Source organism: Furipterus horrens, unplaced genomic scaffold (assembly GCF_987537825.1).
Source record: "Furipterus horrens unplaced genomic scaffold, mFurHor1.1.pri manual_scaffold_3, whole genome shotgun sequence".
Lineage (NCBI taxonomy): Eukaryota > Metazoa > Chordata > Mammalia > Chiroptera > Furipteridae > Furipterus > Furipterus horrens.
The window spans coordinates 159,353,182-159,379,105 of NW_028327173.1; the positions used below are offsets into that span (position 1 = coordinate 159,353,182).

Here is a 25,924-nt window from a genome sequence, read left to right on the forward strand (position 1 = left end):
GACATCTTGCAGTTGCTATTAAATCAGGTGGCACTGGACCTGACTGGTGTGGCTCAGTTGGTTGGAGCATGAGCTTGTAAACCGAAGGTTCGTGGGTTTGATTCCCAGTCAGGGTACAGGCCTGGGTTGCAGGTTCTGTACCCAGTGAAGGTACTGCAGAGGTAGAGGGGTAGCTGATCAATGTTTCTCTCACGTTCATCTCTCTCTCTCTCTCTCTCTCTCTCTCTCTCTCTCTCTCTCTCTCTCTCTCTCTCCCCCCTCCCTCCTTCTGGAATCAGTGGATATAACCTCAGGTGAGAATTTTAAAAATCAGATAGCACTGGAGATACAGTTGTGTGAAAACCTTCGATTAACATTCCCTTACAACATCAAGAATGCACCAACAACATATTTTAGGTATAATGAGGCACAACAATAAACCTGGCTGAGATGGCTCGTGTGAGGATTGACTTAGCATACACATATAGAGGTTAGAACAGTGCCTAGCACACAGTAAGTCCTATATAAATAGTAACTGCTATTAACATCATCATCTAGCAATCTAGCTTGCTTCCAAGGATCAATATGCAGACAAAAGCCCTTTTCTAGAACTGTTAAGAAAGAAGTGAGTCCTAAACTAAAACTTAGTAAAACAAAAAATAGGATCTATGAAGAACACTTGAACCTGAGGTCATTTCTTTAAACTCTATACCTTCTTGAAGAAGTAGCATCTAAATACTTCAAGGAATGTCTCCTGAAAAGGCAAGAATGCCCAAATTTGGGAGATGCAAGACTTATTCAGCTCACTTATCTCTCTCCTCCTTAAACAAATATTTTTTCAAAGTGCTCTCCACCCTCACTCCTCAGATTAACAATAGAAAGCCAGGAACACCCTCTTCCTCAACAGGCACTACATGTTGATAATTGCCTGGTGAGAGAAAGTCAATGATCTTCTTCCTTATTTAAAAAATAAAATATTTTAATCGGTTTTTCAGGGAATAAGAAGAAAGTGGTTTTATTTCAGAGCTAAAGGTAAAAATATTTTTCTCTCTCATGCTCACTCACACACACATCCCACAGCTCAAATTCTCCATGAAGCTACCTATTCAAGTCAGTCATAGACTCCAACCTTTGGATCCCTTAACAAGGCAGACTTCTAAAACTCCTTCAGGTAGGACAGCCATTTCTTAAAAGCCAAAGTTTTCCTCTATCATCCATGGGATGGAATAATATTAACTGAACTGAACAACTACCATGTGCTATATACAGTACTAAACATTCATGATTTTACTTCATCTGCTTAGGATCCTTAAAGGAAATTTAATGTCTGTACAAACTTACACTAACTAAATAGAGAGTGATGTTTTCTTAATGTAATGAAAAAATAGAGTGGATTCTTATTCTGACTCTTAGTATAACTTGATCTAAGTTCTTCAGACTAAGTCTCCATTCTTTCAACTGTAAAATAGAGAGAGCATTACTAACCTCATTGGGTTATTTTAAGAATTAAGTGACATAAAGCATATAAAGCTTTTAGCACATTGCTTGGTTTAAGTGTTCAATAATTGAAATTCATCTTTAGCAATACTAATAACCTCATCAAGTTCTTATTAACAAGGCATGTAATTTTATAATCTATTCTTAATGTAACCAGTACCTGAACCTCTAGAAAAATCAGAGAGAAATTCAATTTAGATATAATGGCTTATGAGATCTCTATCCATCACAAAAGTCACCTTAGCATTCCAACCTAACAATGCATGTTATCTGTGTGATTCTGGACTATTTCAGATCTGGAATGTTCTACAGTTGAACACTCTAATTTCCAGAACAGGAAACTGAGGCCCAGAGAAGGCAAATAAATTATCTAAAATCAACCAGCTGGTTGATAATGGGGCTGAGCTAAATCCCATTTCTTCTAAATTTCAATCCTGTACTCTTTTTTTAACATACTAAGAATTTTGTTCTCTCCGCATCCCCTCCTTCAGAGCCAAGAGCCTCAAAAATAGTTGCTTTGATTCAGGAATCAAAAGTTTTCTGAAGAGACATTTTATAATATACCAAGATATGGTGCCAGCAGCTATGGTGGTAAGTTGCTTTATGACGAGGGCTTCGGTCACAGAGATGCAGGAATGCAGGATCTGCACTTCTGCCCCAGCGGCTCCTCTATCACAAAGCCCTTCCTTCTGATGGGTTTCCCCAAGGAGAGAAGTCATAAACGGAGGGCTTATCCGCTTCTTGTTGGTCATAGCAAATCCAAGAAAATATGTCTTGATACTTGTACCATCTCCTATAAATCCTCTTTTTTGTGTCTTTCTTTCTTATGGTTTCAAAATAGAAAGAAAGCAGAAAATCATGAATGTTTTCTTTTTCCTATAGATTTTTTTGGTATTGAGCTTGGTATTGAGCTATTTCTTCTCTCAAATCAAGATGATTTCCTCTGGTGCTGCCTGAATTTTTCCGTAAGATAGTTCTGGCTCTCTCACTTTCTCCTTCATTCAACAAATATTTATTGAATGCCTATTCTGTGCTTGGTGCCAGAGTACAATAGAAAGCCAGTATTCAACATGGAAAATGCATTTCCTTATTTCTTCCCTACCTTAGACATTACCCTTTTAGCCATGCCTCAATCTAAGTTCTCCTGCTGACTATACCTGCATCTTTGGATTTTCAAAGCAGCCAATTTTTAGGATCATTTTAATCTTTCCTGATAAATATAATACAACATCAAAATTCACATCACCATATTGTTTCTTCCCTGCAGATATGTGCGAAAGTCACATTTTGGGCATTCATGGGAAGATGCAAAAGGAATGAAAATATAAGGCTCAATAGAGAATAAAGAGAAAGTTTTAAAAAGAGAAACATAAGGTACATTGTGAAAAAATTTTTACTGGAAAATATTTTTATTTTGTTAGAATGGTTAATAAAATATTACAATGTTCCTACATAGTTTATGGACTTCAATTGCCCTGGCCTGATTTCTATATAGAAATAGGCACGTGTGACAATAACTATTACTTTTCAAATAACGGCACAAAACATCAGCATTTTGAGAACTATATTGCTACATATTCTTTCAAACATTTTAATGTCCCCTTATCCAGGGATGCATTTGGAGAAAAATGTTTCACATACCAGTGACTGGCACAGAGCTACAAAGTCTATCAGTATTTTTTTACATTAATGTTAAAAATCAGTAAACTTTCCTTGTTGTTTTTTTTTGTTTGTTTGTTTTGTTTTGCTTTTGTGGCACTATTGTTGGGCCCTACCTGGCATTGCAGAGGACACATATAATAGAGACAGCAGAAAAGGGAAGAAAAGTCACACAGAGTGGGGCAGAACGGAAGAGCCATTTTATAGTGTACCAACACATCAGTAGGGGCAATTTGTATTTACCAAACAAGCCCTGGGCTATGACCTTCTTAGGCCATTGCAATTCCTATACCCTGAAGTGAAACACATCTACTTTCACTACAAAAGCAAGATGTGTACTGCCCAACAGCGGGACTACCCATTCCCACAAAAGGAAACAGCTTCTGCCCTTAGTGCCAGTGAGCTTCCTCCTCTCAATTTCTGGTCTATGTGAGAGCAGATAAGTTGAGAGTGGAATAGAGGGAATTGTAAACAAAAAGCTTGTCTTGTTTGTGCAAAGATCTCAGGCAGAGAGAAGCAGAAATCAAGTGGCATTGAAAGATAGAAGGAAATTGGAATCCAGTTCTTCTTTGTCTCCTTATTGAAAGATGAGTTTGATTTTATCAAAATTCAGAATATTCCATTGTAACTGCATTGGACATTCACCTACAACCTATGACTCATAAATGCATTCCTATCTGTGTACAGAGTTTTGTAGTAATATCACAGATCCATCCTTAACAGTGAGGGGAGTTCATGGATAAAAACCAACAGGACCTAAATTTGCATCTCTTTTAGCTTGGTATTAATAAGTGTGCCTGCTACATAGGAATACTTCATTTCCTCATTTAAACAAAATGAAAAGGCTAAGTTCTAGCAGGTAGTGATATTCCAACATAGCATGTTATTCAGAGAAAAAATAAATTATCTGTAAATACTGTTGAATTAAATATCGATTTCCAAATACTCCCAGGACATCCAAACATATCCTCATTTGCAAAAGCTTTCTTCAGACATTTGGAAATTCTTTAAAAGTGTTAGAAAGAAAAGACCAGAATTAAAAAAATGTTACTATTACCTCAGTAAGTGACCAGTATAACCCAGTAAACAAATAGTAGAAGCAACTATACATTAGGAAATCAGGAGCACTGGAATGATTCTTGAAAGCAGAAAATATTCTTCTGGATGACCATTGTCAATGACTCAAATGAGATACCAGATATTTTTTAATTTATGGAGACCATTGATTCATTTACTCAAAATATGTTATTTGTTCCCCAAGCCTCTTTTATGATTGAAATATGAATTTATAGGAATTTGTGGAAAGTAAATTTACCAAAACACTGGGTGTTGTATTGCTTACAGTTTGTGACAAGTACCTCTTGTTTTATAGATATAGGTAACAGGAAAAAGGGCACACTATAGAACATGTCACTTGCAAAATACAGGCAATACAGTAGCAATAGGAGTGGCTGTTTGGTTTGCTGAGCAATACCTCAAATAATGTGACAGCACCCTCATAATGGACACTAACATATGTCCTTGCAATGGAATGTCAAACCCCTGGCTAAATGTGCTTCTTAATGGCACCACAAAGCAGGAAGTTCTCCAAGAATTTAAGGGAAGTATAAAATCTATCAAGTCCACCCTCACTCAGTGGTTGCTTTGGGAGGACACAGAAGACAGTGATAACAGGTGTTGGAGTCAGGATTTCCTAAATCCAAACAGCAGGACACCACCACCTACCTCGTAAAGTGCACAGCAAAATGCTTGATGGAGATCAATATATCATCGCTGTTCTTATTATTACAACATTCTAAAGCTTCAACAGTGATCATATGGCTTTAAGCCTGGTGTTTTTTCCACTATACCTTAAAAATGACACTGAAACTTTATAAAACTCAAAGAAGGGACTGAAAATATTTCCCAAAAGTGAAAAAGGAGGAATGACAGAGGGAATTCTGCTATAAACAAGCTCTGAAGGGGTCAAGTGAAAAAGTGTGGGCTATGTCAGAATACCACCGAAACCAAGCTCCTGGGCCTGAGACTCAAAGGCGGAAATATTAGGAGTGACACGGCTCCTAGCACGTCCAGGACTGTGAGGATTACAAATCAAGTAGCACTCGAAGGACTTGCTATTAGAATGTGCATTTCAAGGTTGCAAAAAACAGAACACCTTTCCATTTCTGACCTAGAAAGAGAGCCTGGGATTCTGCCAGACCTCATCCTCCCAGAACATGGGACATGCGTGGGAAGGCCTCTGCCCAACACAGACTGGCTCCCACTTGCATCTTATTTGCCTCAAGTCTTTCACACACTGCCATATAGAAAAGATGTCACTCTGTCTGAGAAACATACCAAATCAAGAAGCAAACCACTATACTTCATGAAGAAACAATGATGATGCTTCCAGTGCAAGAAAAAAATTTAGGATGGAAAATAATTATGAGTTAGAAGAAGCAAGACCTGTTGAGGATGACTGTCCAAATAGAAAAAAAAAATTAGACAACTATCCCTTGAGTTGGCAGTAACTGGGGAAGAGAGGGACTCCTTTATCACTGCCCTTTTTTCAAAAATGAGAATATGAGTTGACAAGAGAAAATATCTGAGATGTTCTACATTAAATTACAGCAGGCTGGAGAGTGAAAGAGAGATGAGTAATTAATTAGTTAATAGCTGTGGGCCAACTAACAATAAATTTATCACAGTCCTGAACGTATATTGGAGCTCAGAACCAACTTCCAGGCAGCTATTACTGGGCCTCTGGATGCCACCACATCGTGCTCATGCATGAATTTTCAGGACTGTTGCCCACGACCAATCAAAAGTGGCATTTCTTCCTTAAGGACTGTGCCCCTGCTTCCCCTTTTCCCATGCCCTTATCTGTAGCCAATGTACATTCTTTCAAAACAATTTACATTTTCCTTCCGCAGTGCACAATGTGTAAAAGAGCCTGCCGACTCTGGGATGGCGGACTGCTGCCCTCTCCACGGCCCTGCTGCTGCTGCTGGTTTAGACCTCAGGCCCCAGGACCCGGTCCTTTTCTGACTAGCACGGGGCTCAGTAAACCCTTGCTTTCAGAAAACCTTTTGGCCATAAAAGTTTTTAACACATCATTCTATATTTAGTCACCTCTTAGAGTAATTGTGTTCAGAACATTTAACACTACCCTCCCTTTCCAGACCCAACCATTTGCAAAGTTGGATACTATTTTTATTACCTACTAAATGGGAAAAAAAATATTTGCAAATCATGTATCTGGTGAAGGGTTCATATCCAAAATATATAAAGGACTCATACAACTCAATAACAACAACAACAAAAACCCAAATGATTCAAAAATGGGAAGAGAATGTAAATACACATTTTTCCAAAGATATGCAAATGGTCACCAAGTAAAAGAAAAGATGTTCAACCTCACTAATCATCAGGGAAATGCAAATCAAAATCACAATGAGATACCACCTCACACTTGTTAGAGTGGCTATTATCAAAAAGACAAGGAATAACAAGAATTGGCAAGGATGTAGAGAAAAGGGAACCCTTGTGCACTGTTGGTGAGCATGTAAATTGGTGCAGCCACTATGGAAAACAGTATGGCAATTCCTAAAAAAGTAAAAATAGTACTACCATATAATCCAGCACTTCCACATCTGGGTATTTATCCAAGGAAAACAAAAACATTAACTTGCAAAGATATATGGTCCTAGCCAGTGTGGCTCGGTCATTTGGAGCATGATCCCATAACCAAAAGGTTGAGGGTTTGATTCCCGGTCAGGGCACATACCTATGTTGTAGGTTCAATCCCAGGCTGGGCCTGTACAGGAGGCAATCAATCAATGATTCTCTCTCACATTGATGCTTTTCTCTCTCCCTTTCTCTCTCTTTAAAAGCAATGAAAAAATTGTCCTCAGGTAAGAATTTTTTTAAATTTTAAGATATATGTGCTCTATGTTTATTGCACCATTGTTTACCACAGCCAAGACACCGAAACAACCTAAGTGCCCATCAATGAGTGATTAAAGAAAATGTGATAGATAGATAAGATAGATAGATACACTCAGATATACACAGTGGAATATTATTCACCCATAAAAAAGAATGAAATTATACCATTTGTGTCAACATGGATGAAACTTGAGGGCATTATGCTAAGTGAGAGAAGTCAGAGAAGGATCAAAACCATATGATTTTGCTTATATGTGGAATCTAAAAATAGAAAAGAAAACACACACGCACACACAGCTTTATGGTTGTTAGAGACAGTGGCACAAGGTGGGGGATGGTGAGAAGGGAGTCAAAAGGCACAAATTTCCAGTTATAATACAAGTGCTGAGGATGTAATGTACAGCATGGAGACTAGAGGTAATAATACTATATTGCATATTTGAAAGTTGCTGAGAGTAAATCTTAAAAGTTCTTGTCACACTCAAGAATTTATGTTACTGCTTATGGTGCTGGATGCTAACTACACTTACTGTAGTAATCATTTCACAGTGTATACGAATGTTGAATCATTATGTTTTACATCTGAAACAGAATATTGCATGCCAGTTTTACCTCAATTTTTTAAAATTTTAAATAAAATTAAAAAAAATAGAAATAGAAAATCTTAAATTGAAGATACACTAAAATAGGCTCAGAAAATAAAATTCATTTCCTCATGTTTTCACACCACTAAAACAATGATACTAGAATTTCTTAGCCTCTCCCATTAGGAGGCAACAAGTTATAGAAAGCTGGCTGTGGGTCTTTTGGTCCTGTCAGGCCTACTCTCTATATTAATATATTTATAACATTTGTTGAACTGTGCCCTAAATATCATATTCTTTAATAGCTGAATCTGAAGGAAAGAAAAGAAAGTTACCTAATGGACAAGGTCTAATCTGAAATACTTTTATTGATGCTCAAGAAGTCTTTCCTTGTTTCCACCTATTCAGTATAGAGGCTCTTAGAACAGACTGTCTGCATTTCTATCAGCAGCTGCTTACAGAATGGGATGTGCCTTGGGTTCACCTACGCAAAAGGACTGAGAACTACAATGTACGTATAGCCATCAAGCCAATTTCTAAATCAGCCTCTCAGATCACAGCTGGTTGGGTTTTTTTTTGTTTTTTTTTTTGTCATTGTTGTTGATTTCTAATTTCATTGCATTTTGGTCAGGAAATGTGGTCTCCATAATATCAGATTTTGAGGGATTTGCTAAGATGAGTTAAGTTTTATGAATGTCCCATGATTGTTTTTTAGTTGGAATAAAAATTCTTATAGTCAAGTTAATTAGGTACATATCAGATTTAGAGACCTCCAAATTGTTCATTTATGCTGTTTTGCTAAGTTACTTGCTTCTGCCTTTAGTGCATATGTGTTACTTGAAATTCTTATAAATGTGTCATTAAATGAACTAGCCTTTTCTCTTTTTTCTTTCCCTTTTAAAAAAATTTAGAGTGGTCCCAGCCATTGTGGCTCAGTTGGTCGGTCATTGTCCCGCAAAACTGTAAGGATGTCGGTTAGATTTCTGGGCAGGGCACATGCCTGGGTTGCTGGTTTGATACCCAGTTGGGGCAAGTGGGCACGTGCAGGAGGCAATGGATTGATGATCAATGTTTCTCTTTAAAAAATTCAGAGTGGATTCATGTGTCCATTCTTGTGAAAATATTAAAGGAAACACATGTGAGCTACACTCAATAAATGACAGGAAGGCTCTGACACATGCGTTCAGCCCATGTTTGCTTTCATCTTGTTAGGACAGTCAACTGAGCAATAAGGAATGAACAGAGTATGTTGCATCCTAACATTTCATTATAGATCACCATAGAGATGATTTTATGTTTGGGGAGCTTCTGGTCTGACTTCTATAAATATGAGAGCTATTCTAAGTTCATACCAGATCAATGTCTTCACAGTCAGTCAGACTCTACTGCATAGGGTCTCAGAAACCTGTATAATGCCATTACAGCAAATCTTACATTGCCTCAGAAAAGTGCTGTGGTCTAGCTAATTACACAAATTCTATAGCAAGTTTCTTCAAATAAAATCTTAACATGGCACTCTAACATGCAAAATAGATGAAAGTAAAACCATTCTGATGAAAGGAATGAAGGTAAGATCCCCACCTCCAAGGCCTGTGGATCCAACAAGGATCTAACAAGAGCTCCATTGCACACGTTTGGAAAATGAATAGGGAAAGCTCTATGTTCAACCTGGCTCTGAATCATCTCATTTTCCTTCAGCTTTGTACCCAAATACTTCCTGTCTACCTAAACACCTTAGATTGACCACTCTTTTATAAGGTCTCCCCGGCTTTTTTATTTAGCAACTCCTAAGGGTGCCACCTCTCAGATCTCCACCACTTGCCACAACCTCGGGGCTCTTCTTATCTGGGAGGGAAACGTGAAAGGGGCTGGGTGTCCCTGGTAAGAATTCCAAGAAGGGCTACCTGGATCTTGGGAGAATAAGTCTATAGGAAAGAGTCTTGGGGACAATGACCAATGGTCACTCATGGGGAAAGAGGGCTGTGGGTCTAGAGCTGAATAGCCCTAGGAAGATCTAGACCAAACTGGCCGGGAATGAACCAAGAGGTAGTACCACACCTTGGGATAGGAACCCAGCATCCTTAAAAAAAGAGAACTGTAGGGAAGATATTTATAACCAGCAGCATTGGTGATCTTTTCCTGTATCTAAAAGGATATACTGAGGCCATTAGAAAATATATACAGATTAGTCTCGATGGTCTCAAGAACACATACTTGGGTGGAACCCTCAAAAATCAAGACAGTCCTTGGAGAACATAATAAAATGTTGATATAGCAAACTTAGAATAATTGAGAATATATTTATTTTGTGCTATGTCAGAAGCCACTTTATACTAAATTACAGCACAGAATAACAGAGGAGACACAAAAAATTTTCAAATATCAATGGAAGAAAAACAAAATTCTCTCCATTAACTTAATTTTTTTCTACAAATTCAGAAAAAAATTGCTAGTATTGTACAGGAGTTGGCAAAAGTAGGTTTATAGTTGTGAGTACATGAAGCACAGAGTTTTTATTCTTGTATTATTATTTATTAACTATTGCATTATTTATTTGAATTACAACTGTAAACCTACTTTTTCCCACCCTGTATATTATGCACTGAACTCCTTGTCGCAGGTAATGGATATGTCATGAGGAGTGTTTTACAGGCATACCTTGGAGATACTGTGAGTTTGGTTCTAGAACACTTACTTAGTTCATCAAAGCCAGCAGAAATAATACCTAGAAAAGGCCTAAGTAGTTGTCATTTCATCAAAAGCCACAGAGATTCTCTTACCTTCGACAAAGACTAACTGGAACTTTAAGAAAACATAAAACGTTGGGAGGGTCTATGAAAGGAGCTAGGGCTTATAGAAGTTCTTGTACTCTTATGTAATCACAAGAACCCTACAGGAAAAACTCTGTTTATAATAAAGCTCTATGGTTCTAACTGCCCCTTCCCTTAACTTCCTTTTCTTTTATAAAAAGACTCCTTCATCTGGCACACAGGCCCGAGAGTACACATGGCTTGCCGTGTCTGCATGCAATACGTCACAACTTTCTTTCTTCCTTTCTTCCTTCCTTCCTTCCTTTCTTTCTTTCTTTCTTCCTTCCTTCCTTTCTTTTTCCTTCCTTCCTTCCTTCCTTCCTTCCTTTCTTTCTTTCTTCCTTCCTTCCTTTCTTTTTCCTTCCTTCCTTCCTTCTTTTCTTTCTTTCCTTCCTTCATTTCTTTTTCCTTCCTTCCTTCCTTCTTTTCTTTCTTTCCTTCCTTCATTTCTCTTTCTTTCTTTCTTTCTTTCTTTCTTTCTTTCTTTCTTTCTTTCTTTCTTTCTTTCTTTCTTTCTTTCTTCATTTCCTTCCTTCCTTCCTTCCTCCCTCCCTCCCTCCCTCCCTTCCTTCCTTCCTTCCTTCTTTCTTTCTTTCTATTAGAAATATGTACTTGCTTGGTTTTGGTTTTTTGCAACCCTTTCTTTTTCCAGAATAAATCCTTTTGGTGACAAGATACTTAGTCATAACTATTTTTCAGTTGACACCTTCTAAGTCAAGGCAAAATAGTCCATCCACTTGCTTTCCCCTATTCTTAGCCCATTTAATTTCAAAGGCTCCCCCTAATTGCTCCAGCCAGGTTCCTTCACTAAGTTTCTTCCTCATGCCCTGGACAGATGGAAATCAAAGCATCCAAGCTAGAAATTGTTCCATCAAAGCCATACCTTGTCTTTGTCATCAGCCAAACCTGAGATAAGGCACCTATGGGAGCCAAGCCCCTCTTTTCTGAATTCACTTCTGAGATAAGATAATTGAAAGTAGGAGGCTAATAATATAAAGGCTAAAGTGAGTGGGCAAGACAATCACTCAGAAACAATCTAGAGGGTCCTATTTTAAAAAAGAAAATAGATAAAGAAACTTCCATATAGATTTACTAACATAAGATAAAGATTCTTTGTTCACAAAAGAGACTAGGAGTCAGCAAGAGACGAAGCCAAGGGGACAAAGAAAATTGTAGACAAGAGAAGCATAAAGCACGTGAAAGGAACACCATGGAGATGGAAATGTCCATGAGATGATAAGAAACTGATAAGCAACAACTTCAGAAATTTTGTTTTAGTGTTTGGAGGAAATTAAAGAAACATGCTATTAAACAATTTTTTTAATGAGGATGAAATGAGAGTCTACATATGACACAGGTGACTATAAAGTAGTGGGAAAGGTTTTATAAGCCACATACAAAAATCTGCCTCATAATTCAATAATCATGGTTTAGTAAGTCCAGTTTTTAAAAAATAAAGTTAATCTTCACATACCAACACATTTAATTGCCAGAGTTTATAAGGAGTGTTTTGACCTCAGGAATTATTGTTCCATTTTAAAAAATGATGGTATCAATGCTATCCTTTTTAAGTTAAACTTCCTTATTTGCACATCACATAAAAATACAACTGCTATATAGCTATCAAGCAATGAAAATAAACTAAAACTTCTAACAATAAACCCCAATGATATTAATCAATTTTCCCACAAATGAGAAATCATCTTAAAAGTTTGTATATGAATATCCAAACAAAAGTTTTTACATATTTACATTTTAGAGTCTACTGCAAAGAATATGATAGAGGAAATTATTCTGCTTAGGAACCACAAGTATTAATTTGAAATAATCTCCATTAATTGCTGGCACCTCTACGCATTTGGGATACACATTCCTTTAGCTCTTCTAAAATATTTTTAAACTATGAGCGTTTCTGACACAGGAAAGAACAGATATTAAAGTTCTATTACTGCTAATCGAAAAGACCTTGATCTTATGTTCTCTGGAGAAGACAGAAGCTCATAAAAGAACATGTGTACACTTCTATTAGGAAAATTAGACATTTTTTACATGCATTCTAATGGAGAAGTTTACACTTTTGTTTAGATATAAAATGTTTATGAATTCAAGAGATACAGTGTGATTTTTCAAGCCAAAATCTAGTGAATGAGGTCTGCCAGTGAATTTTTTGTGACCTTTTCAAAAAAGGCAGAGTTGGCAATATAGTTTAGTTGCCAAAGTATTAGAATTTCTCAAGCATCTCCCTGGTTTATGGGACAAATGCCCAAGAATAGGTGAAATGGGGCAGTACAAGAAACTCCATGGAGTTGGTCATCAATACACACCTCTGTCCAGAGATGACACATGTAATTATTTGGGTTCTCTGCACTTCTGACCACCAAGGCTCAGGGTTGAGGCCCTACTGATTGCCATAGTAGAGAAAGGGGAGGGAAGTTATTTCAAAAGAAAATCCTTACCTATTTATGCTCCTTTTCTCACAGCCTCAGTAATTAGCAGGATGATCACAAACTAAACCAAATGCTTCCCTGCCTGCTTCACTGAAAACCTGTCCTCATAAGCCACATCCTACTCTGGATATTCCTTTAACCAATCTCTTCTCAATATGCCTGAGTGCTTTATCTTGCTTAACTTGTATGAATATTATGCTAAGTACTCCTCTCCCATCTCATGAGTGTGCTCATCTCTCCAGTAAACTCGATCATTCCTAAAGACTGTCTGCTTCTGTACTGCTTCCCCACCACCACTCCCCAGTGGACTGACAAAAGGCCAGCTGTCACTCAACCGCTAATTGTGTCTACCATCTGGCTCTCTAACAGCCTCTTCCTTCCTCTGGCTCCCTGTGTTCCCTGCTGATTTCACTTAGGAGTGACTCAAAAAATGTCTTGGTGTTCCACTGATAGCTGTTCATTTTGGTAAATTAAATTATATTTGCATTCAACTCAACAGTATTTGATAAGCAATTTCTCTGTGCCCAGAACAATGCTAGCAACTGTGAATGACATGAAAAAAAAAAATGTGTGATCCAGTCACTCCTCTCACAAAGTGGAAATTGGGATGAGGAAACAAAATGAGCTCATTGGCAACAAAGAAAAAGTAGGACAAAATAAGCAGGGAGCAAACTGTCTGGTGCACTGTCTAGACCACCCCAAACAGGACATCAAAATTGAAATGGGCTTGAAGTCAGAAAACCTGAACTCTGCTACTTACTTCCTAGCTGTGTGACCTACAGCCAGTCATGTAACCTTTCCCAGCTTGTTTTCTCAAATGGGGATATTTATCTACCAAGATTATTGGAAGGATTAAAGGATACAGTATGTGAATGCATTTTATAAACTGTAAACTGCCAGCTACATAGTAAGATGGGGGGTTTATAAGACAAGCAGACCCTGTGAGGTCAGAAAGAGGGAGCTGCCTGACCAAGACTTCAAGCAGGAACCAGGGCCTGAGCTGTGCACCTTCAAAGTCAGGAAGGACTCAGCTAGATGATGAGGAATGGAAAAGATCATGTGTTTTGCTCAAGAGCATGCCCTGTTAACTACCTCCAAGGCTACATGTGTCAATAAGACATCACTCTTCCCCTAAAAATTTACAGCCAGAAACACAAGAGAAACATACAACTACAAATTCAAGGGAATGCTTACGAGGTAATGTGGCAAGCTGGAGAGGGCTACATGACAACCCACCAGTGTGCGGAGTTCTAGTCTCAGCTCTGCTGCCATCATGTGTGATCCAGCACGGGTCGCCACCCCCATCCTGGCCTTGTTTCCTCAGATATGAAATGAGAGGTCTCGTCCCTACACACACACTTTATGCTGTATGATTCTAGGTTCAAAGTCCAGAATGTAGCCATGAGAAATTTAAATGGGGCCATGGAGGAAGCTGTCACTTATATCCCCTCTCATGCCTTAAAGCCTAGACAAGGGTAGCAGCAGGGAAATGAAACAAAGGTATTTACGAGGCATTAATTTAAAAATAATAGGATGCATTGCCACACTGGGCCAAAGACAAAGCAAATGACGAGAAAGAACTCCAGAGAATGGAGCTGGTGACCAGGACAGCAAAAGGCGCTACAGACAGAAACAGGGTACTTGAAGTGGGGGAAAGGAGAGAGTTGAAGTGGGCGTAGATTTTTGAGGGTGGGCATCATATTTCTCAAGGGGAGAGATGATGAAATTGGATTAGAACATTTGGGTATTCGGGGTAAGCATTCACACAGAAATGTTTGAAAACCATCCCCATTCCCTATGGTCCCACACTGATCTCTCTACTGGGGACAGAGGCAGAGGGGCCAACAGGGAAATGTCCAAAAAGAAGGCTATGACTGTTCAAACCACAGATGAGGGACCATGCAAGACCAAGGGTCACAGCAGAGTGTTCTCAGCCAAACTAAATTACATGGGACATGATGGGCAGTCCCTGCTGTTCTGATGAAATTTCATTTGCAGACATCATTCCTCTGTCGTAAGCTACTTTATCCGGCAGTAAGTAAAAGGGAAATGTCAGTGAAGAGAGCTGGATGTCCCTTCAGCACCACAGCATTCTCTCCTTTGGGGAACGTTTATTAAGACATCTACTCTGATTCAAAACTTAGACCTTGTCCATCATCATACGCCACCCAGCTGACTACATGGTAATAAAAATACATACTGGCCAGAAGTAATATCATCTTCCTTCGACCTGTTTCTCAGTCTCTCTCATCTGTCTTGAAACAGTTATCATTTTTGCCACTGATGTTAGGAAATAACATGGCATTACCTTCTCTAATTACTTAATGCCTATGGGTTTTCAGAGGAGAATTCGCTTAACGAAACCACTTCCCCAATTTTTTTGGTCTCATTTAAAACCCTACTGCTATCAATATGCATGTGTGTGTCTCCTGATACATGTCAGCAAGAGTGTCTCCAGGAAATTGCTTCCGAACCTTTTCCGTGCTATTTGTACAAGCAGATGCTCATGATTGAGGGTAACAGAGCTGGGGCTCCAGCAATGCCAGTCCCTGCCCATCCATCCTGAGAGAAGAGGGGTTCAATATCTAAACACATCTGAACCACTTCGGGGCACACCAAAGGAAAGGCTCTGCTCTGGGGTAGACACAAAGAGTGAAATTCCTGGGGTATAGGTATATGAACGTTCAGTAATATATGGTAATGCCAAATTGTTGTTCAATATAGTATTTTACACTCCCAGCTTCACATCTTCAACAACGTTTGGTGTTTATTTCCAGACTTCTGCAAATGGTAACACATTGTGATCTAAATTAGCATTTCTCTAATTGTTCATGTGGTTGAGCATCTTCTACTTTTTTTTGGCCTTCAGTTTCAGCTTATGGAAAAAAAGTATATTCATATCCTTTCCCTGTTGTTCTATTGGGTTGTTTTTCTTCTTATGGACTTGCAGGAAGGAGTTCTTCGTATATTCCTGATACTAGTTCTTTGTCAGTTACCGATGTTGCAAATATCTTCTTCCTGTTTGCGGTTTGTCTTTTCACTTTTTTAATGGCTCAGTCTTCAAGTAGTCAAATCTATCAATATTTTAATAGTTGTTTTCTTTATTTTATTTATATCATGCCTAAGAAATCCCTCCTTAGCTAAAATGATAAAGACATTCTTCTACATTATTTCCTAAAGGTACTGCCTTTTACATTTCATCTTTGAACCATTGGTAATTTGTTAACATGTATGAAGGATCCACTTTCACTGTTTTTCCCTAAAGAATAGCAAATTGTCAGAGTACTGTTTATTGGGAAAAAAACCCTTTCCCTACTGTTTCAATCGATGTGGGAAGATCAGTTTCAGGGCTCTTTCTTTCCTGTCCCTTTGGTCATTTTCACTACCCCTGGACCAATGTCACAAGACCTTAATCACTATGACTTTAGAGTACAAATCTATATCTGGGAGGACCAGTCCCCTCCACTTTACTAAGGACATTCTTGGCCTTTCACATTTCCATCTAAGTTCCTCAGAAACCATAAGGGAATTTTGACTGGGATTGTATTAAATCCACAAGGGAAATTGAGAAGATTGACATATTCATGATATTGAATGTAGCTATCCATGTCCACGTATTTATGTCTTTTAAATGCTTTAAAAATGTTGCCAATAAATAAATTATCGTCAAAGATCCTTAGACTTATGGATACTTTACTTTTATCACTATAGTGATACATATATTTATATATATTTATCTTCTATTTATTACTTAGCTATACTAATTCTAATGATTTGTTAAACAGCTAAAAATATTCTATTTTGTTTTTCCTTTCTAGTCTCTATAGCTTTTTGAATTCTTGTCTTACTGTGCAAGTTAGGACTGCCAAAAGTATTGAGTAGTTCACAGGATGACGTGGAGGACTTCACATCATATGTCAAATAAGTATTATCCTTTGAAGAGAACAGACACTATCAACAAAATGGATTGATGCCAACCCAGTAAAAGGTGTAACTGATTTTTGACGGACTTAAGTAAGGGCTGTCTGACATTCAAGTACAAAACACAGGCCAAGCTTAGAGCCATGAGAAGGGGGCAAGTACTGGGGTGACTGACTGACTGACCAACTGATGGGGACAGAAAAAGGTTATGATGATTTAGGAGACTTAACAGATAGATGTGGCTAATGGGTGCATGGGGACAGGAGAGGATGTGTCCAAACAGAGGCTGAAAGGATGGGAGTCTGGGACCTAGGCCTATAAGGACTCTTGTGTGGCACTAACATGTCTGTGTATTATCCTCTGGGCAGTGGAAGCCACTGCAGGATTTTATGAAGGAGAGGGACATGAGGTGTGTGCCTTAGAAAGATCTTTGTGGCAGCCACGAGGAGACGGGGAATACGCAAAGTGTCAGGAGGCTATGGGGAGTGATGAAGAGTGACTTGTGTCAGTGACGGTGGGGATAAAGATGAAGGGATTAATTCAAGATATATTTAGGAGGAAGAAAAATCAGTATAACTTACAACTGACTGGTATAGGCATTAAAGATAACTAAAACTTTTAGCTTGGTAACTGAATGAATGGCATTATCATTAAGTAGGAGGAAAAGATGGTTCGAGATGATTATAACTAACACCTACTGAGTACTTTTCTAAGCCCTTTAAAATGCTAATTTAATCCTCACCACAACCCTGTGACCTCTCTAATTTTCAGATGAGAAAACTGATGCACAGAAAGGTTAAGGTCTCCAAAGTCAAACAGCCAGAAAAAGGCAGAGCCAAAATCTGAGCCCAGATACCCTCTCAACTACATCTTACTGTTGGGGACATGACCAAACTAAATGTCCCTCATGTCTGAGAGACATCTAGGGAGCTGTCTTTGATTGGCATTTGGAAAAGTGAGCTAGGGCTCCAAAGAAAAATAAAGGCTGACAATATGGATTTTAGAATCAGCCAACATAGTTGATTTCCTGGGGCCAAGGGAAAGATAAGATGGACAATCAGAGTGAAGAGAGGGCCAAAATGTAAGGATCAGTAAGAGAGATCTAAGAAGGGCATTAGGAAGGAGATTTTTAAAATAACGGTCCCTAAGCTGGGTCAGTCACCACAGCACAGAGGTGTGAGCTTAAAACAGTCTGAACTTTATCCTTCTTGTTTCAATATTGCTAAATGATGAAGTTAGCACTCACAGCTAAAGGATCCCTGTGCAGATTACATCAGGGAGTAGAGAAGTCTAATAAAGTATGAAATGCGGAAAACAAAAAATCGATGCTGTCAGCTTTTGTTTGAGCAAAGTGGCTCCTGCCTCTAGAGAAGCAGCAAAGCAAGCTCATCTCTCAGACAGCACTGTCATCTCACTCATTCCCTCACTACCCTCCACTCCCCATCAAATCCAGCCTCTGCTCTGCTCAGAGGGCAGGGACCCCGCCAGGACACAGAAGCACCAGAAACATAGAAGGAAGCAGAAAGCAAAGACAGCACAAAAGACCATGGCTTCTGCAAAATTCAGCTTTTGTTTTTAATGGGCCTGTTCTATGACTCATCAGCTATCCCGTATGCTCTACGCTGAGCTCTAGCTCTAAATCAACCAAGTTCAGAGGGAAGAAGAAGGAAATAATAACAGCAAAAGATGGGCAGATATCTCAGGCAGCTTTATCCTAAAGAGGGAAAACAGAAACAGGGGAAGTGGTGAGCATTTCCTCTTTGAGCACTCAGGAACTGAGGGTCTAAAGAGGGCAAAAGCCGAGGCAGCCCTGGGCTCTGGGACTTGCTAACATGCACAGGACCTGGTTGCCATGGTGCCATCCTGTTGGTTGGCAAGGTTTCACCAGCATTCTCTTTCTGCCACAGTTCCTGTCTTGTGGGCAGCAGCAAGAAAGAAGAAAGACTGTTGTTTGTATTCTAATGGCTGCGGGCCACTGAATACCGTGTCTGGAAAGAACAGGAGAAAATATAAGAGACAGAGAAAGCCAAGATGAGATTAAACCCCTATATTTAGAGATGAAACACCCTCATGAAAAAACACTCCAAAGCGGTTAGCTAGGTTTTTTTGCTGGGTTTGTTCTGGTTTGTTTGTACCTCTAATCCAAGAACCTTGACAGAGAACGTCAGCTTTTTAGCAAGGCTATTTCCCACCGTGATTTCTCAAAATGGAATTCTGGGGTCAGTACTAGATGAAAAGCATGAACTTGCAGCAAAGAAAACAAAATGACATGTTGCTCAGCACACTACGTGGTAGTGGGGACACCATTGTTGGCTCCGACACTGATCAGCCAAATGACCTTAGCACTTATTAGCCTCAATTTCTTCATCTGTGAAATGAGGCAGTTTTACTAGATGAATGTTAAGGGTCCTTCCACTCTCATAGCCTATCTTGAGAGTACTTGGGGGTAAGAGAGCTCTTCCAGGTGCTTCTCAGAGGATATTGGGCTGCTCAAGTGCCAGGACTCTGATTGTGCCCCAGGGACCCCAACTATGAAAGTGGCCACAACTCAGTGGAAGAGATAAATAAACACATACACAGGAACTTGCATCCATACATTTGATTAAACCAATGTTAGTGGGCAGAGACCATGTCTCATTCATCTTCACTCAACATTGAGCACAGTCTAGATTTTTAGCTTAAATGATTATTGGATGCACTTGCAGGCAAATCTTTAAAATGTGATATTATGAAATCTTTCCAACTTATATTGTGAGTTGAACTGCATAGCCCCAAAATGTGTATGTTGAAGTCCAAACTCCTAGTCCTTCAAATATGACCTTATTTGAAGACAGGGCCTTTAGAGAAATAATCAAGTGGATGGACCCTAATCCAGTATAACTGGTATTCTTATAAGAAGAAATCTGGACACACACACGCATCAAGGGAGGTTACGAGAAGAGACACCAAGAGATGACAGCCATCAACAAGCCAAGGAGAAAAGCCTGGAACAGATTCTTTCTTCATAGCTCTCAGAAGGAGTCAACACCTTGATCTCAAACTATTAGCCTACAGAACTGTGAGACAATAAATGTCTATTGGTTAAGCTACCTCGTTTTCATTACTCGGTTATGGCAGCCCTAACAAACAAGTAGTACAAATCCGAAAGTAGAGAGGACTGTATGAGAAAATGTGCCATCACATTCATCACACACATCTCTCATTACTGCCTACTAATTATCCCCCCAAAATGTGGGCTTTCCTGTACATAACCACAATGCCATCACCAAACCTAACAACATTAATAATTTGAAGGCAAATTTAATTTGTAGAAAAAATACACCTTCCAAAATACACCTTATACTAAAACACATACTTAACATAAAGTTTTCCTCCGTTAAAGCTCTTAACAATATTAAAAACAAAATCCCAATAAGTTTGAATTGTTGTGGATAAAGTCCTCAGAGGATGAACAAGACTCTTAGAGCAATTTAATTCTTTAGTCAGCTCTCTTAATCAACATGTTATCTGAGAATAAAAACCTATTACTTTCTTAAAGTACATAAAAGAAAGGAAAAATGCAGTCAGTATGCATACCCACTCTCTGGTCATTGAAAACTCAGTTTTCCAACTAAACTCAACAAGTGTAGCAGACATCCTGAAGTCTCTGTTTTGAAAAAACACTAATATGCGCAGTGGTATTCTATATTAAATTGCATATACTTTAAGTACCTCAAAATTGACATGGCAGAACTCAAGACCTCTCTCTCAAAAAATAAAAAGATAAATGTAAAACCATACCTTGACAAAGTATAAATCCTTGGTTGTTTTTCTAAAACGTAGGGACTGGAGTTCCCAATACTTCAACAATCAGACAACTTCCAATCACATGTCCTCTTCAGAAAGCTTACTTTTTGTCTAATACAAAGAGAAATGTTCAAGTCGGAATTGCTTACTTACAAAAGGTTTTTAAAAGAGTCTTTTGAAAAGCAGTTTGCCCCATCAACTTTCACAATCAGGCATCTCTGTAAAAACCCACAAGCCAGCTAATTAGTCTCAGCTGTTCGTCATATGGTCTGCAGACCAGTCAAGTGATTTTACCCTTTCAGGCTTACTAAAACCTAAGTTGACTGGCCTCTCAGACAGAAAGCGGCTAGGGTGAGACTAGTACATACTTCAACTCTTTCTTTTCCCCCAATCAAAAAAGTGGAACATTTGTTTTCTTGAGAAAATATCTTTAAAAGTATCTTGTCCTCAAGCCCCTCCAATGTTATACTAATATGATTTCTTTACAAATACAATGCCTGGTTCAAACAAATAACAAAGGAGAGAAACGAAGTGGTGGAAGGAGAGGGGCTGAATGGCTTACTAGAAATCTCACTCCTGGCCTCCAGACCTATAAGTAAAACTGTCTACTGGGGAGGTCCACCCAGATATCTTGCTGGCATGTCATGCCCTCAACTTACCTCCTTTGCTCTTTTCCCTGAACCCTGCTTCAGACCCACTTCTCTCACCGTGCTGAGTAACACAGTCCCCATCTACATCCAGCCAGAAATCTGATGGTCCTCATTGGCTCCTCCCTGTCTTCCCCACCCACTTCCAATTGGCCAGCACATTCTGGGGCTCTTTCCTTCTCTCGCTTTTATTCCAGGCTTATATTGCTCATCTGAATGGCTACAATTAACCACTTATTTGGTTTTCTGTCCCTCCGCTTGGCCCCACCACAGATCCATCCTCCACATCACACTCAAAGTAATCTTTCCAAAAGGTAAACAGGAGTCCCCACAACCTCCACAACAAAATCCCTACACCTTAGGCTTCTGCTTTAGTGTCGCCTACCACTCTCTGCCTCCTGCCTCCAGCCACCAGAACTACTTGTAATTCTCTAAACCAGCGCTTTGCAAAATGTGAAATCAGCATCATCAACATCACCTGGGAAATTGTTAAAAATGCACATTCTTGGGCCCACCCCAGGCCAACTGAATCAGAAATTCTAAGGATGGGTACAGCAGTCTGTTTTAATGAGCCTGCCAGGTGATTCTGATACCCGCTGAACTGAAAGCCACTGCTCGGAACCCACCACGCTCTGTTCCCAAGAGACTTAGCCCTTTGGTTCCTTCTTCTAAGCAGCAAAGCTGAGTTGGATGCCCCTTCTCTGTACTACTCTTTCCTCAAATTGGTCAACCCTGTATAATTATCACTTTATTTCTTGTTGATTGGTGAATATCTTGAACATAGAAATTGTGTCTTATTTGATTCACTCATTCCATAATTATTTATTGAACTTTTTCTTGTCACTTAGATGCTAGACATAAAACTTATGACTCTGTCCTTTGCCACCCTCTGACTTTAGCAGCTCCGAGTGTCACCAAAGACTCAACCTATCCAATTTACAAAATCCCATTGCAACAGTGGGGTCTGGCCAGGTCGCTGGGGAGCGGAGTATAAATCCCAAGAGCCAGCAACCCACACTCGAAGGGTAGAGGTTTGCAGAAAGCACAACCAAAACTGCTTGACAGCCTTCTCACACCCTGGGGCTACTGTAAACAAAAGCAATGCAGCTGTGCGAACATGTGTTGCCCTGGCAGTCAAGCAGCCCATGATATAGCCGGCAGAAGCTTGTACGGAGCCTGCATGAGCTGAGAGGGCCAGATGCCCCCCTTGGACCAAGATGCTTGTGTGCCCTTGCATGTGGCTAGGAACTTTTCCCCTTTGTGCAAAATGGCAGCCGGAAGAGGGTCAAAGACACTGGGGAGCTGAAAAAAATGGCAGACATTGGCACATATTGACGAAAAAGCCAGACATTCCATCGCACATGGATTTCTAGACTGAGTCTTACAATGTAATGCATCAGGAGAATATGTGGCTTTTCCCCTCCCCTGACTAGCCCAGCCAGCCACAACAGGCTTGAGTTCCTGAGGCCAGTGGACCCTGGAGCCCACACAGACTCCAGAGCCCACGCAGTCTGGGAACATTCCTGGCAAAACTGCTTCCCTGCCCTTCCCTGCCCCTCCCTGCCCCTCCCTACACAGAAAGTGGTGGCAGCACCGACTACAGTGTGCAGAACTCCAGCAAGTGCACATAGACTTGTGAGAGATGCCTGGAGCCGAACTATGATAGGGAGCCAGCTAAGCTGCCTGAATGATCGTGTGGCAGATATCTGCATTCCTACTTTATTTATTTATTTGTTTGTTTTTTTAAAGAGAGAGGAAAGGAGGGAGAGAGAGAAAGGGAGAGAAACATCAATCAGTTGCCTCTTGCACACCCTCGACTGGGGACCTGGCCTGCAACCCAGGCACGTGCCCTGACTGGGAATCAAGCCAGCAACCCTTTGGCCCACAGGCTAGTGCTCAGTCCACTGAGACACACACCAGTCAGGGCTAAAGGAAGGTAGTTTAAAATGGGGAAAAGGATTCCAGGCACTTCTTTGAACTGGTCTGGTCTGGCAGAGGGTGGAAGGATTATTAGTCTTTGGGTGTTTTAAAGCTAGTGGGGCTCTGAGGCAGAAACCTGCCAGTATTCCAAAACTGTATAGCCTTTAAATAAGCAAGCCCTTTTCTTTTTCACCAAACTTTTGACTCCAGAGTTTTGCCTGTAGGCAGTGAGCAGTAGAACCTCACTATTGTCCTGCAACAGCACTGGCTGTTTTGTAACCCATCACCAACCTAAAGAACTGATGCCCAGGTAATACTGATGCTTAGTCTAAGAACTACACTTTGAATGGCAAATAAAATTTAGACAATGCCATTTTTTTCATAGAACTATCGGCCCTCCCAGTATAGCAACAAAACCTTTTTGACCCCTTTGCATGGAAAGCTTTCTAAAGATGGCCAAATCTCACTACCATAACAATAAAGGGAATTTTATTTCTTTTAGACATAAACTTACAAGGACAAAGAGAGTGAGTGGAAATAACAGCAATAAATATACTGGAAGCTAGAAAGTGGATGGACAGGAGGTAACTCGATTAGCAGACCAGGAAAGCTGAATCCCGATCGGCCACTGGGGAAAGCCAAGAAGCAACTCATCACAGAAGCTGCAGAAAGGCTCAGGCCTTCATAGCTCCAAACACCTCTGGAGTTGGGGATGGTAAAGTCAGGGCTAAAGATGGTGGAAGTCAGCTTAGATCCCAGCCTTGTGACTCCTCCAGCTCTGGCAAAGGTCAAAGGTTTATTCTCTTCATAGAGGAAAACTCTAAGCATCAAATTCCTGAAGGCTCTTGGAGGCATACCAGTGGCAATGGTGACAGAGGCAGGCAGTGAGAAGTTACACAGTAAATATTGAGATGCCGTCCCCTGCCCCCACCCCCACCCCTTCCTACACAATGACTTCCAGAATGCAGGCATTCTCACAAGCTGCTGTGCAAATGATCTTCTCTGGACAATCTGCCCAACCCAGGAGGGAAGGCCTCAAGATAAAAAGGCACCAACAACATATTGACCGAACTAAAACCATGATGTACTGTGGGAAGAAGGAGGGGATGGAAATGGTTTACATAAGTAGTCGGGGTAGGTAGAGAACCAAGATAAAATTCTCTTTTTCCATAGCAAAGTGTCAATCAGTAATGCCTAAAACCAAATAAAATTGACCATAGAAATATAAATATGTCATTTAGAGACAGGGGATGTAACTACCAGCTAGAGTCAATTAATTAACTGCAAGAATTGAAAGCGGATGACTCTGGGGAGCAGGAAATGAGCTGGGGGAGGGGACTCGGATGTTTTTTTCAACATGCCTTGTAGATCTATGTCCATGTATAAACCTTGATGAAATCTGTAAAATTAATTAATACAAAATACAAAATAAAATGGAATGCCTATACTTGAGTTGTTTTTTTTTTTTCAGATGACTCAGGACATCACAACAAACATCTCTCACTTGCTGTGCTCAGGATCTAGGATCCACACCGAAGCAAGATGTTGAGGACCCGGCTCTGGAGACAGGCTGCCACTCAGTGTCTGTGTGACTTTCAGTAACTTACTTAACCTGTCTGTGCCTCAGTTTTCTCATCTTTGGAACAGATAATAACAGTATTATTTTGTAATAATTTACTTATTTAGTTAAATTTAATAATGAAATACTATAAAGTACTTAAAATAGTATTTGTCACATAGTGAACCTTCAATAATAGTTCTTCTTGTTAAGGTATGTTTGCCCCCAGAATAAATGCCTCCTGACCTCTGTACTGATTTCGTCTTTTATTAGCTTATATTTCATTCTCTCAGCCCACACCTTTTCTGTCCCTCACTATAGAAATCAGTGTGCCTTTCTAGAGTCATCTCTTCCCCCTTCCTGTGTGCAGTTTCTAATAGACAAGGCACCTGGAAATCTAATGACCAAGCTTATTAGAATTGTGTGTAAATGAAGGAAAATGGGCACAAGAAATGGGCACCAAAGAGGGCTCTCTGCGAGGCCAATCAGCAAGTTTCAACATACGAACGCTCTGCCTGACTGCTAAGAACCCACTGGACTTCCTTCTTAACTATCAATCGTGGGTCAGTAAGCTGGGGGACACTCAGAGTAACCAACCATCCCAGTGTACCCCAGAAGCCCTGCATCCCTGGAAACTCCAGCCCCAGCACTGGGCAAATTACTTAATCCTTTTGAGCCTGTTTCATCATCTATAAGTTAAGGATAATACCTGCTTTGAAAGTGTGTTGGGGATTAAATGAGAGGGCTTTGTATAACTCCTGACATATAGTAAGGTCTCAATAAATAGTAACTCTAGCTACTGTACTGTTATTATCATCTCTAATATCAGTGGCAAACAAATTATTCTTAGAAACCTAACCCATACCTTGGTTATTTTTTTATTGGCCAGCTGAAATGTTTGCACTTGTAAATTTCTACCCTAGTCCTACACAATTTGTTTGAGAATATTAAAGGAATTTAATATTTCAACATTGCCAACTTCTCCAATTGGCAAAGACCTGGTAGGTTTCCACTACCTTTTGATACAAGTATATATTTCACATAATATAAGTCTTAGAGTATTTATGTCAGTAGCTGCTTCTAAAATTTTGGACAGAAATCAGCACTCCACCTCACAAAGAAGGACATCAGGCATCATACCTGAAATTATTTTTTAAATTTGCATATTACTTTTTTCCTTCATAATGGC

At 39.7% G+C, this 25,924-nt stretch overlaps 1 protein-coding gene across 5 annotated transcripts in view; it reads right to left on the reverse strand.

The window, feature by feature from the left end:
* Positions 1-25,924, reverse strand: part of RAB27A (RAB27A, member RAS oncogene family) — a 70,254-nt gene that overhangs the window by 32,988 nt on the left and 11,342 nt on the right. For 2 of the 5 annotated variants that reach the window (XM_090270628.1, XM_090270627.1), the window contains exon 2: positions 20,605-20,721. The exons of 2 other annotated variants lie outside the window; for them this stretch is intronic. The gene's annotated coding sequence lies outside the window, so the exon portion shown is untranslated. Of the gene's footprint in view, positions 1-12,912; positions 13,190-20,604; positions 20,722-25,924 lie in introns of those variants that run through there. One more of the 5 variants, XM_090270631.1, reaches the window with a different exon arrangement.